The 23,913-nt window shown below is 40.3% G+C and overlaps 2 protein-coding genes across 24 annotated transcripts in view; one reads left to right on the forward strand and one right to left on the reverse strand.

Annotated features, from left to right (window-relative positions):
* The window catches only part of XPOT (exportin for tRNA), a 173,979-nt gene that overhangs the window by 55,925 nt on the left and 94,141 nt on the right, over positions 1 to 23,913 (reverse strand). The window contains exon 5 of one of the 23 annotated variants that reach the window (XM_060412863.1): positions 23,536 to 23,580. The exons of 21 other annotated variants lie outside the window; for them this stretch is intronic. The gene's annotated coding sequence lies outside the window, so the exon portion shown is untranslated. Of the gene's footprint in view, positions 1 to 14; positions 23,581 to 23,913 lie in introns of all 23 variants that reach the window. One more of the 23 variants, XM_060412867.1, reaches the window with a different exon arrangement.
* Positions 1 to 23,913, forward strand: part of C3H12orf56 (chromosome 3 C12orf56 homolog) — a 92,912-nt gene that overhangs the window by 1,307 nt on the left and 67,692 nt on the right. The window lies entirely within an intron of this gene.

Genomic DNA, 23,913 nt, shown 5'->3' on the forward strand with positions numbered 1-23,913 from the left:
TCTACTTAAAATACCTCCGTGGGCTGATATCGCTATGCTGATTTCTTTGCTTCATTTTGATCTCAGGTGGCCTCAGCCTGCAGGGGATTGAAGCAGGATTCCTGGCCAGAGATTGAAGTCAGCCACCGAAGGGACAGCACTGGATCCTAGACTAGAACATCAGGGACCAGTGGTCAGTGACAAGGCCCTTGCCTGTCAGCTGTGTAGAAATGAATTCCCACATAGAGACAGAAAGTAGTGCAACAAGGAAAGCATTTATTAGGAGAAAAAGGGTACTGTGGATAGACACACAGGTGGTCTCAGAGAGTTGCGCCCTTGTGGTAGTTTGAATCACTTTAATGGGGCATTTCTTCATGTTTCCTCTGGCCAGTCACCTTGCTTTGCCTGGTTGAGTCATATACATCAGGGTCTTTCCATGTGTGTGCATGCATCCCTTAGCCAAGATGGATTCTAGCAAAGAGGCCAATCCATAGGTTGATATCACTTAATATGTGATATGGGGTGGTGCCCCCTCCCTTAGACCTCCAAGAAGCCTTTCTGTGCATATATAGTTAAGACGGTCTCCTTATCCTCAAGAGTGATAAATATGTGGTCTCTTTAATCCGGGCAGGGCTTAACTTCTCTTTCCTTTTGCTATTTTGGAGTATCTGTCCATAGGGGATGAACTCCAGCTGTTCAGCCTGGGGCTCATCTATCTCCTGCCTTAATTTGAGCAAGAGTTGGAAGTAAAACTACCTTTTCCTCACTGCTACTATTTGCATTCTCTTGAACTAAAATTTAAAAAAATTTAAATTTCTGACCAAATGTTTTAGAAAACATTAAATGGTCAAATTTTTTTCTAGTGTCTGCAGTGTAAACATGTATTCTTTGGACAGAAAGTAATGATTTTAGGATATTGTTACTCTCGCAAAAGAGACAGTATACATATGTCGATAAGTGTCATATAGCTTTCTTTTTAAGCTGTCAGAATCTGCAAAGTACAGTAAAGCTCCCTAGGTCTCCCAAGATAAGAATACTACAGAAACACATACCTGATCATGCTTGATGTACAAAGTTTACCTTGCTGGCATATAGGAGACTGTGTAATGTCTATAAAGGTACTGAACAAGTCTCAAGATTTCAGCATTGTTGATAGAATTTTTTTTTTTTGGCTGTGTTGGGTCTTTGTTGCGGCATGTGGGACTGTTCAAGTTTCGGAGTGTGGGCTCCAGAGCATGAGGGCTCTGCTGTTGAGGGATGCAGGCTGTTACCCCACAACATGTGGGATCTTAGTTTGCTGACCAGGGATTGAACCCACATCCCCTGCAGTGGAAGGTGGGTTCTTAACCACTGGACCACCGGGGAAGTCCCTGTTGGTACAATGAATGTCCATCTTACACAATATAGTTTAACTTTGGTTAAAGCTGTGGAAAGCAGAATAATGGCTCCCCAAAGATATCTCCAGAACCTCTTTCTATTTTATATTACTTCCTATTTTATATTGTACAACAAAGGGGAATTACAGTTGCAGAGCTTCCCAGGTGATGCAGTGGTAAAGAAGCTGCCTGCCAGTACAGGAGACAGAGACATGGGTTCGATCCCTGAGTCAGGAAGAGCTTCTGGAAAAGGAACTGGCAACCTTATATTCTTGCCTGGAAACTTCTATGAACAGAGGACCCTGACAGGTTACAGTTCATGGGGTCACAATGAGTAGAACACAACTGAGCAACTGCACACATATGCTAACCAGCTGACCTTAAAATCGGGAGATTATTTTGGATTATGCATAAGGTAAATGTAATCACTACATCCTTAAAATTGAAAAAGAGAAGCAGAAGAAGAGTCAGTAGCAGAGTGATGCGCTATAAGAAAGACTGATTTTGAAGTTGGAAGGGGGCCACAAACCAAGGAATGTGGATAGCCTCTAAAAGCTAATAAAGGCACAGAAACATGTTTTTCCCTAGAGCCTCCAGAAAGAATGCAGTCTTGCTGATTCCCATTTTAGATCAGTGAGACCCATTTCAGACTTCTGACCCCAGAACCATTAAGAAAATAAGTTTGTGTTATTTAATACCACCAAGTTTATGAAAATGTGTTACAATAACAATAGGAAATCAGTACAGAAGTATTTTCTCTTATGATGTTTTAAAATGGGTAATTGTTTAAGAAATATTATTTCAGTGAGTAATAAGTACAGTCATGCCAAGCACAAATGCCTTGACAATCTCTTTTGCTGAGTTTTTATTATAGTTCAGTGGCTTGTACTAAATTTGCTGACCTACTGAGTGCAGCATTTTAACAACATCATTTTAAGGATTTTTTTAATAGCTCAGCTGGAATTCCATCACCTCCACTAGCTTTGTTTGTAGTAATGCTTCCTAAAGCTCACTTGACTTCAAACTCTAGGATGTCCGGCCCTAAGTGAATGACCACTGAGTTTTCCAAATATGACCACTGACCATCTCAATGACCACTGTGGTTATCTGTGTCATTAAGACCTTCCTTGTATAGTTCTTCCATGTATTCTTGACACTTCTTAATCTCTTCTGCTTCTGTAAGGTCTTTACAGTTTCTGTCCTTTATTGTGATCACCCTTGCATGAAATGTTCCCTTGATATCTCCAGTTTTCTTGAAGAGATCTCTCAGTTCAGTTCAGTCACTGACTCCTTGGGACCCCATGGACTGCAGCACACCAGGTCTCCCTATCGATCACCAACTCCTGGAGCTTGCTCAAACTCATGTCCGTTGAGTCGGTGATGCCATCCAACCATCTCATCCTCTGTTGTCCCCTTCTAATCCCGCCTTCAATCTTTCCCAGCATCAAGGTCTTTTCAAATGAGTCACTTCTTCACATCAGTGGCCAAACTATTGGAGTTTCAGCTTCAGCATCAGTCCTTCCAATGAATATTCAGGACTGATCTCCTTTAGGATCCTTTGGGACTGGTTGGATCTCCTTGCAGTCCAAGGGATTCTCAAGAGTCTTCTCCAACACCACAGTTCAAAAGCATCAATTCTTCAGTGCTCAGCTTTCTTTATAGTCCAACTCTCACATCCATTCATGACTACTAGAAAGAGATCTCTAGTCTTTTCCATTTTATTGTTTCCTCTATTTCTTTTCATTGTTCTGCACTCAGTATGACAACATATTTGGAAAACTTGGCAAAGGCCACAGGACTGGAAAAGGTCAGTTTTCATTCCAATCCCAAAGAAAGGCAATGCTAAAGAATGTTCAAACCACTGTATAATTGCATTTCACATGCTAGCAAGGTTATCCTCAAAGTCCTTCAAGCTAGGCTTCAACAGCATGTGAATTGAGAACTTCCAGATGTACAGGCTGGGTTTAGAAAAGGCAGAGGAACCAGAGATCAAATTGCCAATATTTGTTGGATCATGAAGAAAGCAAAGAAATTTCAGAAAAACATCTGCTTCGTTGACTACACTAAAGCCTTTGACTGTGTGGATCACAACAAACTGTGGAAAATTCTTAGAGAGGGGAGTACCAGACCACCTTATCTGTCTCCTGAGAAACCTGTATGTGGGTCAAGAAGCAACAGTTAGAACCAGATGTAGAATAACTGACTGGTTCAAAATTGGGAAAGGAGTAGGACAAGGCTGTATATTGTCGCCCTGTTTATTTAACTTAAATGCAAAGAGAGAGAGAGAGAGAGAGAGTGAGTGTGTGTGTGTGTGTGTGTGTGCTCAGTCATATCTGACTCTTTTTTGACCCTACAGACCATAGCCCCCAGGCTCCTCTATCCATGGAATTTCCCCAGCAATAATACTGGAGTGGGTCACCATTTCCTTCTCCAGGGGATTTTCCCAGCCCAGTGATCAAACCTGCGTCTACCTGTGTCTCCTGCATTTCAGGTGGATTCTTTACCACCACTGAGCCACCAGAGGAGTACATCATGTGAAACGCTGGGCTGGATGAATCACAAGCTGGAATCAAGATTGCTGGGAGAAATATCAACAACCTCAGATATGCAGATGATACCACTCTAATAGCAGAAAGTTAAGAGGAACTAAAGAGCCTTTAATGAGCGTGAAAGAAGAGAGTGAAAAAGTTGGCTGAAAACTCAACATTCAAAAAATGAAGATCATGGTATCTGGTCCTATCACTTCATGCCACACAGAAGGTGAAAAAGTGGAAGCAGTGACAGATTTTATTTTCTTGGGCTCCAAAATCACTGTGGATGGTGACTGCAGCCATGAAATTAAAAGATACTTGCTCCTTGGAAGGAAAGCTAATGACAAACCTAGACAGTGTATTAAAAACAGAGACGTCACTTTGCTGACAAAAGTCTGTATAGTCAAAGCTATGTTGTTTCCAGTAGTCATGTACAGATGTAAGAGTTGGACCATAAAGAAGGTTGCTGCTGCTGCTGCTAAGTCGCTTCAATCGTGTCCGACTCTGTGCGACCCCACAGATGGCAGCCCACCAGGCTCCTCCGTCACTGGGATTCTCCAGGAAAGAACACTGGAGTGGGTTGCCATTTCCTTCTCCAGTGCATGAAAGTGAAAAGTAAACGTGAAGTCGCTCAGTTGTGTCTGACTCTTTGCGACCCCATGGACTGCAGCCTACCAGGCTCCTCCGTCCATGGGATTTTCCATGCAAGAGTACTGGAAAATACTGAAAAGGCAAGGGTGCCATTGCCTCCTCTGATGAGCACTGAAGAATTGATGCTTTCAAACTGTGGTGCTAAAGAAGACTCCTGAGAGTCCTTTGGACAGTAGGGAGATCAAACCAATCAATCCTAAAGGAAATAAAGGAATGTTCGTTGGAATGACTGATGCTGAAACTGGAGCTCTAATACTCTGGCTACCTGATGGGAAGAGCTGACTCACTAGAAAAGACCCTGATTCTGGGAAAGACTGAGGGCAGGAGGAGAAGTGGGCAACAGAGGATGAGTTAGTTGGATGGTATCACCAACTCAATGGACATGAATTTGAGCAAATTCTGGGAGATAGTGGAAGACAAAGGAGCCTGGTGTGCTGCAGCCCATTGGTCACCAAGAGTTGGACATGACTTAGCAACTAAAGGACAATGATGACAGCTTGTACTAACTAAGCTTCATAGGGTGTGTGAAAAATGAGTGTCCCCACATTGCTTTATCTAGTGTCAATTAATATCCACAGGTGTAGTTGGCTTGTCATCCCTCTGTGAACATTATGTCTGTCCTTAATACCACATGAGAATTTTCCTGATTTCTGTGTTACGTCAACTGTATTGTCCCCTCATATATATAGTTGTCTGTTACAGTGGATTACATTGTTAGAGTGCCAGGCAGCTTTGTTGTTTAGAATCGGTTCCTCCTTTCTTGAAAGATCAACTGTTTTAATCTCCTTTTCTACTAGGGTGCTGTCTTTTTCTAAGGCTACCTCTTTAGAATCCTTTTCCATTCTCAAAGGTCTTCTCATTTTACTGTGCAAATTTGTCTCTTGTTATTTAACTTTCAGTTGGCTCAGGTTCCTAGTGGCCTTTGTTTTCACTGTTAATAAAGCCCCTAAGCAAGCCAATCCTTTATGCCTCTGAGCCCCCACCCTTGTTGTTCCCTGTCTGGCTAGATCTCTCATTTAGTTCCTGTCTCATGTTCTAGTTACACTTCACAGAAAAAGGAAAGTGCAAATATACAGATTAAATTCTATTCTCTCCCCTAAGAGGGGGGAAAGAAAATGAAAAGAACAGCAGTGAGATGCTGTGAAAACACAGAAGAGAGATTTCCATTCTAGCAAAGACAAGTTTGATGTGCACTTGGAGGTCTCAGTAGGGCACTTTTTTCCAAAACAAATTAATGTCAGATTTATTTAAATAATTTAATGTAAGTTTTGGTCATTTATTTTTTAAAACTAATTATTTTAAAAGCTGAAATATAATTGACCTATAACACTGGGTTAGTTCCGGGTGCACAACACAGTGGTTCAATATTTCTACACATTACTAATGATCACCACTCAGTGGGTGTTTGATGTGGTTCATCTCCTAAAACAATGGGTTTCCAAGGTCCCTTAGGCAGAGCTTTTGTGAAAGGCTGATATTTTCTTTAAAATTAACTTTTGAAAACTCTAGAGTTTTGCTTTTACTGTGTGCATCACCACACTATTCTTTAAGCACTTCTAAGATTAGATACATTTTTCAAGCGTGAGAACCAACTATCCTGAACAGTGATTTCCAGAAGTTTGCAAACACTGCCTGATTGATACATGTGACATGGCCAATAACTATTTGTTAAATGTTCAACATAATCTGTCTCTTCATTTCTCAATTTATTATTTGCAGTATACACAGGAGTGTTTAGTAGTACATTTTTATTCAGCTTTTGCCTTCTACCTGTGTGGATTTGGTCAAGTTATTCAACCTCTACTTTATCTCTCCATTTCTTCATCTGTAAAATGGAGATGATAGCATCATCCTTATAGAGCTGTTGGAAGGATTAAGTTCACTAATAAATGAAACATACTTTAAATAATACTTGGGGATTTCCCTGGAGGTCCAGTGGCTAAGACTCCATGCTCCCAACACAGGTGGCCCGAGTTCAAACCCTGGTCAGGGAATGACATCCCGCATGCCACAACTAAGACCCAGTGTAGCCAAATACATAAGTCAATAAATAAATGTGTTTAAAAAATAAATAAAATAGTACTTGGCACATGGTAGGAGCTATACACGTTTCATTATTATTAATAACCTTTATCCACATACATTAAGTCAACTTAGGTTCATGAATCTGTAAGACTGATATCTCTTTGGGAGATTAGTAAATTTGGGGGCAAAAAAAAAAGAACTGGTTTTTGAGCATTGCTTATGTATTAGGTGTTTTAAAATCTCACTTGTTCTTTTTGAAAACTTGCCCATTGGGTTTGCCGAGTTTAATTTGTTGAAGAACAGAATTTCTGAGCTCCACCCCCAAACCTGTTCCTCTCTTAACTTTTCCCATTTTAGGAAAGTAATGTCATCCTCCATTATCTTTAGTTCTTTCTTTCATTCCCCATATCTTACATATTAGTCTATCCTCTTGATTTGTGTAGAAGAGGAAAAGGTTTTCCTCACCCCTTCTAAGGATCCTGATTAGGTCTGAAAATTAAACTGAAAAAAAAAAATAGATGAACAGGGGAAAACTGTACAAACTTGTTTAACATAAATTTTATATGATAAGGGAGACTTTAGAAGGAAATGAAATTCCAAAGAAGAAACAGTTACACCTGTGTGTGGGGGCTTCCCTGGTGGTCCAATGGTTAGAACTTTGCCTTCCAATACAGGGGGTGCAGGTTCAATCTCTGGTTGGAGAACTAAGATCCCACATGCCTCATGGCCACAAAACCAAAACATAAATAATATTGTAACAAATTGAATAAAGACTTTAAAAAATGATCCCACATCAATTAAAGAAAAATCTTAAAAAACAAAGCAAAAACTGGTGGGTGTTTAAGTTTGATGAAGAATGGAGAGTCATAGAAAAATGTGATAGTTCAAAAAAGCTGAAAAAGCTAAGGGTCATAAACTGGGGGCATTTTAGCGAGGCCTGCTTATTTGGATTCATCTTAGCATCCCTGACTTGGAGATAAGGTTGTTCCTTTCTTCTGGGTATAGAGAGACCACCTCTCATGAGGGCCTTATGACCCAATTCAGGGAGGAGGCCTGGGGATCAGAAAGACTTTTCTGCATCTGCATTTTCTTGAATGTGTTCAGCTCAGAACACTCAGTATGCTAAGGTACCAACCATATTTTGGAGTAGTGTGTTCTGAACCCTGTCACTTGTCTGCTAAAATGTATTTAACTATGAACTACCTGGAACACTTTCCCTCACATCTTCAGAGGGTTGATTCCTTGGGATGCCTTCTGGGGCCACCCAGTCTAAAGTGTCAGTCCCCAATACAACTACCATATCACTGTTTCAAAGCACTTACCACTATTTGCACTATGAGATTAACGTGTTTGGTGATTTATTCTTACCTGTGTCCCATAGTAGGCTCAGTGGTAAAGAATCCACCTGCCAAGCAGGAGATGCAGGTTTGATCCCTGGGTTGGAAAGATATCCTGGAGAAGGAAATGGCAACCCATATTCTTGCCTGGGAAATCTCACAGACAGAGGAGCCTGGAGGGCTACAGTCCATGAGATCACAAAGGAGTTGGACACAACTTGGCAACTAAACAACAACAATAACAAATGCCCCACAGTAAATGTAAGCTCCATGAGACAGGACCTTGTCTGTCTTGTTCATCCCTCTATCACTGTGCGTTATATTCTCTGACACATAGCAGATAGTCAATAACTATTTGTAAATTGGGAGAATGAATAAGTGAATAAATGGATGCTCAGGTACATCATACAGTTCACTTCTTAGAAAGGGAGATCATATTTCCTTATTTCCAAATACTGACAGACTTGGGAGATTGGCAGCTCATCACACTGGCCAGAGTTACACAGTCAGTTAGAGGCAGAGTCGGACTAAATTCTCATGGGTCTCCTGCTCCTCAAGTTCAGCTTTCTTCATGTATTTTGTGTGTTTGCATGAAATGATCCCTGTGTTGTTTATCATGCATGTTGAGAGGTAGTAAAAACTTATAGAGGGTAAGACCATGTTATGGATACTTCTTTTCATCTTGAACTTTTTTTCCACCCTGTATTTTGACTCACTTCTTACATTTCAAAGATCTCACTGTGGGAGGTGGAAAAAAGTGGTAAATTCTTATCAGTCATTTTGGCTGCTGCTTAAGAGTTTGTTTGCATAGAATATTTTGGATATTGCATTCAAGTCTTGAGAAACTCTAAGAGGACCAGCAGTTTGTCAGCCTGATTCACTGCTCTGACCCTAGTGACTGGTCAGAATTGTTCAGCTTAAGCTGCACTAAGAAATCACCTCAAAGCCTGAGTACTTTCACACAGCACAGAGTCTAGTCTTAGCTACCTGTCCATGGTGGATTAGCAAAGACTGTTCATTTTACTCACAAGGTGTGTGATACTTAGTTACCCATTTTAGCATCAGAGGTTCCCTTTTACCACATGCTTGCTTGATCACCAGGGCAGGGGGGATTGCCTCTGCAAATTATGCACTGGGTTTTCATCTTCTACCCAGGGGCATGTCCCTACTTTTCACATTTCATTAACCAGAGTCGGGAACATGGCCATGCTTAACATAAAAGGGGGTAGGAAAATATGATCCTACCATGTGTGTGTTCCACATGTCTGGAAGAGAGGATAGGAATACTTGTGAACAGCTCTAATGCCTGCCTCAAATTGCTGACATTTTATTGAGTGCTTACTACATGCTACCCATCTGCTATTCTGAGGGCTTGATGTGAAACTTCTTTATCCTTACAACAAGCCCCAGATGATACTGTTACCTCAGTTTTACAGATAAGGAACCTAAAATAGAAGGATTGAAAGCAGTCTGCCCACTGTCATCCACCAAGTGACAGAACCAGAATATGAACCCGAGTCATCTGGCTCCAGAGTCAGGGCTCTTAATCTCTAGAATACAGCTGCCTTAGTACCTAGCGGATCTTTCTTTTTAAAGTTTTCATTGACTGGATTTCCAGAAGACTCTAAACTCTTTTGAGAATAGAAACTGTAATCTTATGTTTTGTATGTTTCAACTTTGTGCTTTGTATCAGGAACTCAAAATATCTACCAGTTGAACTGAATAAATTAGAAACTTGATAATCAACTGCTGAAAGCTTAGGGTTCCTTTTTTCTCTGAAATTAAACGCTGGTAAAAGAAATCCAATGAAATCAAGACTAAGGGGTAAGGTAAATATAGGATTATTCACAAAATACTGGAAAATAAAGGAGGGTTTTCCCCTCTCCCTGCATTTTGAAAGTAGTACTTTAATATAAGAGAAACTGGTACCAGTTGCAAATATAAATATGGTCAAAAATGATGCAGACTTATTCATAAGTGATATATTATTCTTAGTGTAGTGAAAGTGTTAATCACTCAGTTGTGTCTGACTCTTTTCTGACCCCATGGACTGTAGCCCACCAGGATCCCCTGTCCATGGGATTTCCCAGGCAAGAATACTGGAGTGGGTTGCCATTCCCTTATCTAGGGGGATCTTCCTGACCCAGGGATTGAACCCAGGTCTCCTGCATTGCAGGCCAATTCTTTATTGTCTGAGCCACCAGGGAAGCCCATTTTATTCTTAGAGATTTAGTCAAAAAAAATAGGGATATTTTCAAGTAAAGCCTATTCATTTAATAACAAGAAAGAGCATTCACCTCTCTCCCCAAATGCCTTTTGCTGCCATCATCAGAGACAAGTGCCAGACTGAGTAGACCATGAATCTGGCTCAGCATTGCACTACTGAAGTTCTTATGAACAATCAAATATCAAGAGTTATAACACACACCTATTGGGTATGTACTGTGTGCCAGCCACTTTAAGTGGATTATCTCATTTCATTGTATTGATTCTTTCAGGAAGGAGATGTTCTCTTTCTTGCATAGATGAGAATACTGAGGCAGAGAAAGGGTAAATACTTGTACAAGTTGCAAAATCTGAAAACATGTGACCTAGAATGTAAATTTAACCTTTGGACATCATAGCCAGCATTCTTTTAACCACTATGCATATAGTAACAACTGGCCTCCTGCAAATTTATGGTATTAATATTTCTTGAGAAGCTTTTAGGTTTTGCAATAGGACAACAGAGTTACCTCAGTATGCACATTGCATGGTTTCTGAGTATCGGGTGTCAGGAACGAGGGGAGTGGATAAACAAAACACCTTTTCCATTCTCCCACCCCACCTCTCTGTATTCAGGATTGTTGTACTTCACAACTGAGGCTGGTGTCATTGCTGCTGATGAGGTTTAAGGACAGGTTTGGCTGCAAAGACCCAGATGGAATATAGTATCTTTTTCACAGGGCCAGGATTTGCAAGGTTTTTTTTTTTTTTTTTTTTCCTTTTAGTATTCCTCAGGTGTGGCTCTCGGTCCTGAGGCGATGATTTTTCAAGCAAACATTAAAATAATCTAGGGACTCTGCAATATTATGTGAGGGCAGTGCCCCATTCTCTTTTTTTAAAAAAAACTTTTTTTGGGGGTAGATTTATTTATTTATATTTTTTTAAATGTTTGTTTATCTTTGGCTGCGAGAGCTTTCTCTGATGGCTGAGCCTGGGCTCCTCTTGTTGCAGAGTGTGGGCTCTAGGGCACGCGGGCTCGGCAGTTGTGGTGCACGGGCTTAGTTGCCCTGAGGCATGTGGAATCTTCCTGGGCCAAGTCTTGAACCTGTGTCCCCTGCATTGGCAGGCGGATTCTTAACCACTGGACCACCAGGGAAGTCCCCCCATTCTCCTAATGGGTAATTCCTTTTGAAATCTATGAGTGGATCATTCACACCAGCAATATTCATACTTTCCAAAAATAGTTCACCTACTCAGATTTCCTCAGGAACTGGTATGCTAAAGCCCAAGGAGAGTACAATGGGAAAAAACCACCTGGTGGAGGCTGCACAATCACCACAGTGGAAGGCTTTGCCAAATGCTAAATGTTAGAACTGGACGTGGAACAGCAGACTGGTTCCAAATCAGGAAAGGAGTATGTCAAGGCTGTATACTGTCACCCTGCTTATTTAACTTATATGCAGAGTACATCATGAGAAACGCTGGGCTGGAGGAAGCACAGCTGGAATCAAGACTTCCGGGAGAAATGTCAATAACCTCAGATATGCAGATGACACCACCCTTATGTCAAAAAGTGAAGAACTAAAGAGCCTCTTGAAGAAAGTGAAAGAGGAGAGTGAAAAGTTGGCTTAAAACTCAACATTCAGAAAACAAAGATCATGGCATCTGGTCCCATCACTTCATGGCAAATAGATGGGGAAACAGTGGAAACAGTGTCAGACTTTATTTGGGGGGGGGGTCCAAAATCATTGCAGATGGAGACAGTAGCTTTGAAATTAAAAGATGCTTGCCCCTTGGAAGAAAAGCTATGACCAACCTAGACAGCATATTAAGAAGCAGAGACATTACTTTGGCAACAAAAGTCTGTCTAGTCAAAGCTATGGTTTTTCCGGTAGTCATGTATGGATGTGAGAGTTGGACTCTAAAGAAAGCTGAATGCCGAAGAATTGATGCTTTTGAACTGTGGTGTTGGAGAAGACTCTTGAGAATCCCCTGGACTGCAAGGAGATCCAACCAGTCCATCCTAAAGGAAATCAGTCCTGAATATTCATTGGAAGGACTGATGTTGAAGCTGAAACCCCAGTACTTTGGCCACCTGATGCAAAGAACTGACTCACTAGAAAAGACTCTGAAGCTGGGAAACATTGAAGGCAAGAGGAGAAGGGGACGACAGAGGATGAGATGGTTGGATGGCATCACCAACTTTATGGACATGAGTTTGAGTAAACTCTGGGAGCTGGTGATGGACAGGGAAGCCTGTAGTGCTGCAGTCCATGGGGTTGCAGAGTCAGACGTGACTGAGCGACTGAACTGAAATGTAAAAATAGCTTCCACTTGGGTGTAAGCTTAACTGCATTGTGACATAGGTGATAGCTAACGTGGTTTAATTTGAGCGAGGTTCATTAATGGCCTCTCCATATATTGATTGGCCATTTCATCAGGATATTAAATATTTTGGGCTTGTCAGTGGTCCTCCAGATTTGCTCTGAAATAATCTTGGAACAGGTGATTCATTACATTGCAATTTGAGTAAATTTTTTTTTTATCTGCTTTCCTCCCTTTTGGGGAGATTGTAGAGTTAGAATGTGCTCTGCAGAGGAAGTTAGGTCCTGAAATGACAATAGAAGCAGAAAAATGTCTCACAGTTTACCTGTATCAGGGCCTTACTTCAACTACCTACTGTCCCATTAAGTAAAAGTGAAAAAAAGTAAAACTGTTAGTCGCTCAATCGTGTGCGACTCTTTGCGACCACATGGACTGTAGCCCACCAAATTCCTCTGTCCATGGAATCCTCCAGGCAAGAATGGGAAGACATTCCCTTCTCCAGGGGATCCTCCCCACCTGGGGATCAAACCCATGTCTCCTGCATTGCAGGTGGACTTTTTACCATCTGAGCCACCTGGGAAGCTTGTTAAGTGAAATAGTCTCCAAATAGATGTTTGCCTTCAGTTTTTCCCTTTTCTTCTGGTTTATGTCTTTCTTCTTTCTACACTGAATAGTTCTACTGAATGTATGTTAGATTTTATAGAGAACATTTTACCAGTGTTTTGAATTACTAGTAGTATTCATTTATACTACAGATGCATAAATGAATAAAAAATAGAACCTGATTTTGAATAACTCATAATTTAGAGAGGAAGGTAAGCCAGATGGAAAATAAGAAAAAATGATAAGTAGATGATTATAATGGAATATGAAAGCAGATTAAATAGAATATTTTGGGATAAGAGAAAGTGATATATTCTTTCGGGTGGATGAATGGGTAATGGTTCACCGAGGAAGTAACTTTTGAGTTTCATCTTGAAGGAAGATTAGAAGTTTCTAGGTGGAAAAAAAAAAAAGGGACAGAGTACTCTTAAAAGGAGGGAATAACAAGTACTTCATCAGCTTTCTACAATATGTGTGTGTGCTAAGTTGATTCGGTTGTGTCCGACTCTTTGTGACCCTCTGGACTGTAGACTTCCAGGCTCCTCTATCCATGGGATTCTCCAGTCAAGAATACTGGAGAGGGTTGCCATGTCTTCCTCCAGGTGATCTTCCCAACCCAAAGGTCGAACCTGCGTCTCTTATTTCCTGCACTGGCAGGTGAGCTCTTTACTACTAGCACCACCTGGGAAGCCCTTTCTTCAGTATGTTTTACCCAAATCAGTGGAACCTAGTAGAGCTTATTTTAGCGAAGGTCACATAGCTGTTCTGTTCCTACCTGTCTTTTCAGTTTGTTCAAACTAGGATCCAATCAAGAATCACACATTGCATTTGGTTGTCATCTCTCTCATATTTACTTTTCCATATGGAAAACCTCAAGCATAAAGAAACTAGAATAAAGGACTGCATTTAATATTTCTTATAGGTTGCTGCTGCTGCTGCTGCTGCGTCACTTCAGTCATGTCCGACTCTGTGTGACCCCATAGACGGCAGCCCACCAGGCTCCCCCGTCCCTGGGATTCTCCAGGCAAGAACACTGGAGTGGGTTGCCATTTCCTTCTCCAATGCATGAAAGTGAAAGTGAAGTCGCTCAGTTGTGTCCAACTGTTCGCGACCCCATGGACCGCAGCCTACCAGGCTCCTCTGTCCAAGGGATTTTCCAGGCAAGAGTACTGGAGTGGGGTGCCATCGCCTTCTCCGTCTTATAGGTTAGCTAGTACCAATACCTTTTACAAAATTCTTTGGGATATAGATACAGAATTCTTTATAAGGAATGTTCTTAACAAAATGCATAGGTAAATTACATATTTACATATATTCTCCTCCCACAAAACAGGACTCAGTAGATAACCCTTTGCCTGCATCTTTGCAGGGAAGCTCTTGTGGTTCTTTCTGATCATGCAAATACATTTCCTGAAGTAGTCATTAACAAAGTTTTAATATTGTAATGTTATAAAATATATATATTCAAGCTGAAAGAGACCTTAGTTGATTCCACATTTCTCATTTTAACCTGAGAAAATCACAGCCAAAGAGAATAAGTAACTTGACCAAAGCCACATAATAACAATAATGGAGACCACATTAGAAATCAGATTTCTTAACTGCTAGTTCATAGTGTTTGCCCAGCATTCCAAATTTCCATCAAGGTGACCTAGTTTGGTCATGATGTACTTAATAATTAGGGCAACAAAACAATGAATTGGTTCATAAGACTTTAATGAGAATAATTCATACCAGTTAACCTGATTGCTGCCTGCTTGATGGCTTTTCTTTAGGACATGTTAGTACCTTCCACTTAGAAATCTGATTTCCAAGCGATTTTAATCCTGACCTTTGTACATGAGTTTATGTTCATTTTAAAGGCTTTCTTAGTCTGAGGTTCTCTTTCATATGTCAGTCCCTCTTTGATATCAGGCCTTTGATAGAAACTCTGTAGGTGGGCAATTCATGAAAATGGGTAAGAAGTGAGAGTTACCTATCTCTCCTAAACTAAAGGAAATAAAAGCAAAAAATAAACAGTTCAGTTCAGTTCAGTCGCTCAGTCGTGTCCGACTCTTTGCAACCCCATGAATCGCAGCACGCCAGGCCTCCCTGTCCATCACCAACTCCCGGAGTTCACTCAGACTCACGTCCATCGAGTCAGTGATGCCATCCAGCCATCTCATCCTCAGTCGTCCCTTCTCCTCCTGCCCCCAATCTCTCCCAGCATCAGAGTCTTTTCCAATGAGTCAACTCTTCACATGAGGTGGCCAAAGTACTGGAGTTTCAGCTTTAGCATCATTCCTTCCAAAGAAATCCCAGGGTTGATCTCCTTCAGAATGGACTGGTTGGATCTCCTTGGAGTCCAAGGGACTCTCAAGAGTCTTCTCCAACACCACAGTTCAAAAGCATCAATTCTTTGGTGCTCAGCCTTCTTCACAGTCCAGATCTCACATCCATACATGACTACTGGAAAACCATAGTCTTGACTAGACGGGCCTTAGTCAGCAAAGTAATGTCTCTGCTTTTGAATATACTATCTTGGTTGGTCATAACTTTCCTTCCAAGGAGTAAGCGTCTTTTAATTTCATGGCTGCAGTCACCATCTGCAGTGATTTTGGAGTCCCCCAAAATAAAGTCTGACACTGTTTCCACTGTTTCCCATCTATTTCCCATAAAGTGATGGGACCGGATGCCATGATCTTCGTTTTCTGAATGTTGAGCTTTAAGCCAACGCTTTCACTCTCCTCTTTCACTTTCATCAAGAGGCTTTTCAGTTCCTCTTCACTTTGTGCCATAAGGGTGGTGTCATCTGCGTATCTGAGGTTATTGATGTTTCTCCTGGAAATCTTGATTCCAGCTTGTGTTTCTTCTAGTCCAGCGTTTCTCATGATGTACTCTGCATATAAGTTAAATAAGCAGGGTGACAATATACAGCCTTGACGTACTCCTTTTCCTATTTGGAACCAGTCTGTTGTTCCATGTCCAGTTCTAACTGTTGCTTCCTGGCCTGCATACAGATTTCTCAAGAGGCAAGACAAGTGGGATCTAATTAAACTTTAAAGCTTTTGCACAGCAAAGGAAACCTTCAACAAAACAAAAAGACAACCTCCTGAATGGGAGAAAATATTTGCAAGTGATATGACTAATAAAGGATTAATATCCAATACACATAAACTTCAGTTTAAAAAGAAAGAAAAAAGAAATGAAAGCCAAATGGGTCCATTTAGTATTTAGAAAATTCGGAGTTTTTGAGGTTTCTGTGACATTTGTTACCATAGTAATAAGGTCTGTACAACAGTCTTTGTCCTTAAACACTGTCTCACAATAAGATTACAAAATACAGAAACACAAAAATCTACCTCATCATACCATTGCACCATCTCATAATAGAAGCAATTTTATTTTTAGACCCACAGTATGTTAGGTTTTTTTGGGGGGGCATATATGTTTTATACTTTGCATGTCAGTTGCATAAGTTAAGAGCACAGGATTCATTTTGAATATTTGGTCTGCCACTTACTAGGAAAGGAACCTTGGACAGGCTACTTAACTCTCTCAGCCTCAGGTTCTTCAAATTCCCTTGTAAAAATGGGAATAGTTTTACCTATACTAGGAGTTCTATGAGAATTCAGTGAGGTAATACCTATAAAGAACATGTAATAAGTATTCAATAAATGTTAAATTTTATTACATTTTGTAAGATACTGTTTGAACATTTAATCTCTTTTTCCCATCTTCACTATGGAGCAAATCTGGCCTCAAGGATCAGAATCTTATGAGTTCTTTGAAAAGGAAGGACAGGAAGGTGGGGCTGACTCCTCAGGACTTAATAGCCTGGGAAAGGGCAAGGATCTGCAGTGCCCAAAGGAGGTATAACCAGTGGTATAGGCAGCCAATGGCCTTATGCTTGGGTTGCTGTTGTTCAGTCGCTAAGTCGTGTTGATTCTTTGTGACCCCATGGACTGCAACACGCCAAGCCTCCCTGTCCGCTACTATCTCCTGGAGTTTGCCCAAGTTCATGTCTGTTGAATCAGTGATCTCAACCATCTCATCCTCTGGCCCCCTCTTCTCCTGCTTTCAATCTAACTCAGCATTAGGGTCTTTTCCAATGGATTGACTCTTTACCTCAGGTGGCCAGAGTACTGGAACTTCAGCTTCAGCATTAGTCCTTCCAATGAGTATTCAGGGTTGATTTCCTTTAGGATGGACTGGTTGGATCTCCTTGCAGTCCTAGGGACTCTCAAGAGTCTTCTCCAGCACCACAGTTCAAAAGCATCAATTCTTCGGCACTCAGCTTTCTTTATGGTCCAACTCTCACATCTGTACATGACTTCTGGAAAACCATAGCTTTGACTATCATGGACCTTTGCTGGCAAACTGATGTATTTGCCTTTTAATGCTTGGGTATGGCTGTCCAACTGTGTAGGGGGTCCCCAAGACTATCTTCATGGTTGATGGATCATAGAAGGACTCACAGGACTCAGACATGGTTTATTATAGTGAGAGAATACAGATTACATTTAGCAAAGGGAGGTGTGTAGGATGGAATCCAGGAGATACCAGGTGCAAGCTTCCAGGTATCCTTGTCCAGTGGAGTAGCATGTGTGTGTGTGCTAGGTTACTTAAGTAGTGTCCAACTCTTTGTGACCTCATGGACTGTAGCCTGCCAGGCTCCTCCATCTTCCAAGATGCAAGGTATGAGCAGCTCAGACCTTGAGAGTTAACCCTTTCCTGCACACCTACCTACTTTTTTAACTTCACAGATTGAGAGATGGTATTCCTGGTTGGTGAGCCAGCATGGTTTTTCTTCCTGTCACATAAGCAGTGAAACCTAGCAGGACTCTGTGGGGCTCCTAGCCACGGAAGCCTTTCAGACAGTTGCTAATCAGGGAAGGGAGGGGAAGCAGAGACAAAGGAGGAACAGCCAAGAAACAATATGGCAACCTTGGGGCAGGGTTGGTGTTCCTCTCCAAGGGATGCTTGCATGTGTGCGTGCTATGTTACTTCAGTTGTGTTTGACTCTGAGACACTATGGACTGTAGCCCGCCAGGCTCCTCTGTCCACGGGGTCCTCCAGGCAAGAATACTGGAGTGGGCTGCCATTTCCTCCTCCAGGGGATCTTCTCAACCCAGGGATTGAACACGTCTCCTGCGGCTCATGCACTACAGGCAGGTTCTTTACCACTGAGCCACCTGGGAAGCTCCCCCTTAAGGGATATACAGAACAATTTCTTTGAGCACCTTACAGAACTAAAACTCCCCATAAATGGAAAATGTTAGCATTCTTCACTCCAGAGAGGAACACCTGAGGTCAGATTAAAGGAGTACAGGCCCTACACACCCTGATCCTCATAAACACCCTTACCCTTGAACCAATGTTATAAAACCCCTCATGAAGTCTTCCTGGGTTGGGACACACAGTTTTTCAGGGGCACAAGCCTGCTTTTCCTGGCACAGCAATAAAGCTATTCTTTTCTACTTCACCCAAAACTCAATTTGGCACTAGTGTACAGAGGCTGAGTTTTCTTTTCTTTTCTTTGTTTTTTTTAGAGGCTGAGTTTTCAGCATCAGTAATACAGGTTTTTTTTTTTTTTTTTTTTTTTTTAAGATTTTCCCCAAGACTAAATTTTTTTGAGGTGGGGACATGTGGCTTGCAGGATCTTAGTTCTTTAACCAGAACCTGTGTATCCTGCAGTAGAAGTGTGGAGTCCTAACCACTGGACTGCCAAGGAATTCCCCCCAAGACCTAGCTTTTAATAGGAGGATAGCAGCTGGTGCTCTTGGACATGGTTGGAGCATGGGGTTCCATATTAGTAGTGACGGGAGTCAGCACCTTTTTCAGAGGCAAAGAAAGGTCATATTTCAGGAAGCACTATAATTGATAAATAGTCTTCAGTTCAGTCACTCAGTTGTGTCTGACTCTTTGCAACCCCATGGACTGCAGCATGCCAGGCTTCCCTGTCCATCACCAACTCCCAGAGCCTGGTCAAACTCATGTCCATCGAGTCGGTGATGCCATCCAACCATCTCATCCTCTGTCGTCCCCTTCTCTTCCTGTCGTCAGTCTTTCTCAGCATTAGGGTCTTTTCCAATGAGTCAGTTCTTCGCATCAGGTGGCCAAACTATTGGAGTTTCAGCTTCAGCATCAGTCCTTCCAGTGAATATTCAGGAGTGATTTCCTTTAGGAATGACTGGTTTGATCGCCTCGAATAGTCTTAGAGTTTTTATAATTGAGAGGGAGCACTTAGGAGGCTGTTGAGAAATAACTCCACCTTGTCAGCCTCAGTGTCTAATGAGAAAAGGCAGACAGCTAAAGTTATCATTTATATAAGTGGAACAGCAGAATACAGCACTGGATCAGTAATAATTTAATACAATTATATTTAAAAGAGGTGATTTAAATATGGGCAGCTGTTCTTTAGAAAATCGAACGTATGAAGTCATAGGCTTAAAGCTCACAACCCAGAAGCAAAAAATTCAGAACAAATTAAAAAAATCACCAAGCTATGGAGGGAACTTCCTGATTCAGAGAAAAAGATATATGAAGATGCTTACAGGGCAGACTGGCAGGTTTACAAGGAAGAGATAAACAGAATTCAAGAACAACTAACTCCAAGTCAAATGGTATCTTTGGAAAAAGAAATCATGCAGAAACGTTTAAAAAAGAAAGTGTTTATAAAAAAGAGAATAAAGCTGAAAACTATAAATGAAAACTGGAAAAATCTCTCTAATTCTCAAAAGCAGCTATATATTCAGCTTGCTAAAGATGATAAAATTCGTTATAACGAAATGAAATCTTGGGAGGAACAAATGATGGAAGTTGGACGAGAAGATCTTATACATCGCTCAATTAAATACCCAGCAAAAAATGACCCTGAGAAGTTTTAAAATAGGAGATTGAGTTATGTTCATAATGGATAGACATAAGAAACCAACTAGGTCTCAATACCTGAAGCTGGTGTAAAATTAGAATGGATAAAGTTGGTGAACATTTATATCTAATTCCTTTTCTGTAGCCCATGGACTTCTGCTAGCCGATTCAATACATTTTGTATTGATGTCTTGCTTTTGAAAACCCAGATAAGAGTTCATGTGGAATTTATTTTGTGTTTAGGAACTACTGAGCATCACAATAATCCATGAAATGTAGCTGCTGCTGCTAGTCACTTCAGTCGTGTCCGACTCTGTGCGATCCCATCGACAGCAGCCCATCAGGCTCCCCCGTCCCTGGGATTCTCCAGGCAAGAACACTGGAGTAGGTTGCCATTTCCTTCTCCAATGCATGAAAGTGAAAAGTGAAAGTGAAGTCGCTCAGTCGTGTCTGACTCTTAGCGACCCCACGCACTGCAGCCCACCAGGCTCTTCAGTCCATGGGATTTTCCAGGCAAGAATCCTGGAGTGGGGTGCCATTGCCTTCTCCAGTGAAATGTAGCAGTGCATCATTTTACCTTTGATAAAGGTAAATCAGACTGTGAAGTTTTTTTATACTTGATGATTATGCAAAAAATATTCTTGTTTCCTTATATTATGGAAGCAGGAGTTTCCTATTCATAAGTATCTCAAAGTCTGTAGAAGCCATAGTGTTCTATGGTATAACTGCATTTTTAAAAGAGCATCCAGAACTCATGCTGGTAAATTCCAAATCCTGGGTATAATTCATATTGTAATCAGAGTTGATGGTTGTACATGTGAGGAATTTCTGGTGTCAGTTGCAGCTTTTATAAAAGGGATAGATTTATAAACCTTTTCCTCATTATCTTTTAACTAAATTAAAAACTAAAAAATTATGAACCAAATCTATGCATATTGTTTTATATTGCATAGAATAAAAATTAAGTGTTTCTTAATTATGTTTTAAGGTGAAACATTCATTTTATAGCTTTCTGGGATTTTTGTTTTTTTAAACAAAGTAGGAGTTTGTATACTGAATTATTTTTTCTCTTATGTAAATATATTTATCCAGAAAGTAGAGAACTTGTTTGGTGTAAGTTTTGAAATGAGAGATCTAAAAAAATCATATGTCTCCAAAGTCTCTCAAATTGGAACCTATAATTTTTAAACATTTGCATAACATATAAAAGCCTGTATAATAATTAATAGACAGTTCTAGCCTGATGCCCACATCCACCCCACTGCCTGCTTTTCATGGCCTTGTCAACTAAGAATTGTTCAGTTTTAAATAGTTTTAAAAAAAAGCATACTTCAAGACACATGAAAATTAATATGAAATTCAGTGTCCATAAAAAAATGTTTTATTGGAACACAGCCACACATTGTTTATGGCTGTTTTTGTACAACAGTGCAGTTGACTTAGTTGCTACAGAGAAGTGTAGCCTGCAAAGACTGACCCGTGTAGTGTGGAATGAGACGCTCTTAAGTTACTTGCTGTGGCTCAGTAAAATACGTCTTAACAGTTTTCCAGTTAGCATTTAAACCTTACCATCTTCTAGCATTTGATTATCTTCTTAACAAGAGTCAAAGGTTTTCAAAATCCACACCACCTTTTTGAGCAAAATATTCAACTGTCATCATCAGTTCACATGAATTTATAACTCAAATTTATATATTTACTTTGTATTTTGCAAAATATGAAAAAAAGCGTGTATTCTAGATCTCCAGAAAGAAGATTTTTATAGTTTGTGGGTAGAAAATAAGTAAAAGAATCACTAAAAAATGATTTGTTACGTACTGAACTTGGCAAAGGTCGGGACTATAGAGAAAACTACAACTTTAAGAGGACTAGCCTAAGATTTAAATATATGAAGTTGTTTGACAACTTTTCTTTGTGAATGGTAATGCAGGATAAAGTCTGCCATTTGTAAATGACCCTTGGTCTGAGGCTGGAGTATTCTGGGGAGGAAGAGATAGGGAAGAAAAGGGCATTTGCTAGTGTCTGTTGCAAGCTTTCTCAATTAGGTTTCCAGGAGAGAATTAAGCCCTAATTCCCTATGGCATCTAGAATGGTACCGATTTTGTACCATCCTTAGGAGAATGGAGAAAATAATCACTCTAATTTACTGTGTTCTGTGCTTCAGATGAGCCCAGGGAGGACATGGGAGTCAATGTTTATAATAAATATTATAGAATGGGTGAGGAAGAGAATGAATTATAAACTCCTGTAGCACAAATGTATAAAACACATATTCATATCTACCTTCTGAGCTCTAGGGATTTAGCTGCCTGTACTGTTTTACACTGAACACATTCAAATATCTCCCTGAATATACTGGGAAGTTCAGTGTCTACTAAGTTCTCATGAATATACTTCTTAATATAGGGAGGAAAGGTATGAAACAGTGAAAGGAGCTATAGCAAAACCGTTTTGTTTCTAAAAGGGTGTCATTGTTAATACTTTAAATATTAGGATAATCTGATTTCACACCTTTCTTAATAAACTTCAGTGCATGGCATACCATGTATTAAATGCCATCCAATTTAACAGTATATACAAATACTCTGTTATGAAGAATGAGAGCTTATATCAATAACCAGTGGCTAGGTGTGTAACCGGTCGCCATTCTTAAATTGACTGAACAAGAAACTCTAAAAGCTAAAGAATTGTGACCAGGGAAAAGATGCTTAAGTGAAAACAGTGTTTTGCTATCTGAGCCGTCAGTCACAGAGATGCTTATGTTCACTAGAGTACCAATATTAGATTTTATAAAATAATTTGACAAGGGTGTGTGTGTAATTATTTTCTGATGTTTAAGGTATATGTGCAGATTCAGCCTACTGTAATAATGTAATTTTGCTATTGCTTTTGGCTAACTCCTTTTTTGGAAATGCAATTTTTTTTAATAAGGTATATGGTTTTTTAAATAGTTGGCCATGAATGTATATATTTACATTTCTGAATTAAAATGGAGTTAAAGTAAAAAATAAATAAATAAATAAAAAATAAAAGAGGTGATTTATCAAGTATATATAAATCAGTTCAATTCAGTCACTCAGTTGTGTCTGACTCTTTGCGACCCCATGGGCTGCAGCATGCCAGGCTTTCCTGTCCATCACCAACTCCCGGAGCCTGCTCAAACTCACGTCCATCAAGTCGATGATGCCATCCAACCATTTTATCCTTTGTTGTCCCCTTCTCCTGCCTTCAATCTTTCCCAGCATCAGGGTCTTTTCTAATGAGTCAGTTCTTCGCATCAGGTGGCCAAACTATTGGAGTTTCAGCTTCAGTATCAGTCCTTCCAATGAATATTCAGGTCTGATTTCCTTTAGGAATGACTGGTTGGATCTCGTTGCAGTCCAAGGGACTCTCAAGAGTCTTCTCTAACACCACAGTTCAAAAACATCAATTCTTTGGTGCTCAGTTTCTTTATAGTCCAACTCTTACATCCATACATGACTACTGGAAAAACCATAGCTTTAACTAGATGGACCTATACATAAATAGTGCGGTTTAATTATTTTATTATGAGTTTTTATGCCAACAAGTCATAGGAAAAAAAATCTGTCACATGTCTCAATTTAGAGTTCTGTGGTTATTTTCATGTAGATATTCTACAGGTATGATTACCTGTGCTAGAAGTAAAAGCAGTTCTTTCAGCTTTGAAAACTGGTCCTAAAAACATAAATTCAATGCTGTATGAAATAATGGATAATTTATTTCCAACCTAAATTAGCTAAGAGTTTACAAAATAGAATATATATCATAATATTTAAAGGTTATTTGGGACATAAAGTTAGAAATTTTTAAACAAAGGTAATTCTGTAGGACCATTACAATTTCCTTCCTGCCTCCTCCCTCCCCTTCTCCTCCACTTCCTCCCCCCACCCCCACCCCCATCTCATTCCTCTCTCTCCTTTGGGCTAAACTTTGGCTTTTGAATTTCCTAAAGATGCTTCTGATGTCCCAGTGCAAAGGCAAAACATCTTTTTTTTTCAGATAACACCA

The sequence above is a fragment of the Ovis aries genome, chromosome 3 (genome assembly GCF_016772045.2).
Source record: "Ovis aries strain OAR_USU_Benz2616 breed Rambouillet chromosome 3, ARS-UI_Ramb_v3.0, whole genome shotgun sequence".
Classification (NCBI taxonomy): domain Eukaryota; kingdom Metazoa; phylum Chordata; class Mammalia; order Artiodactyla; family Bovidae; genus Ovis; species Ovis aries.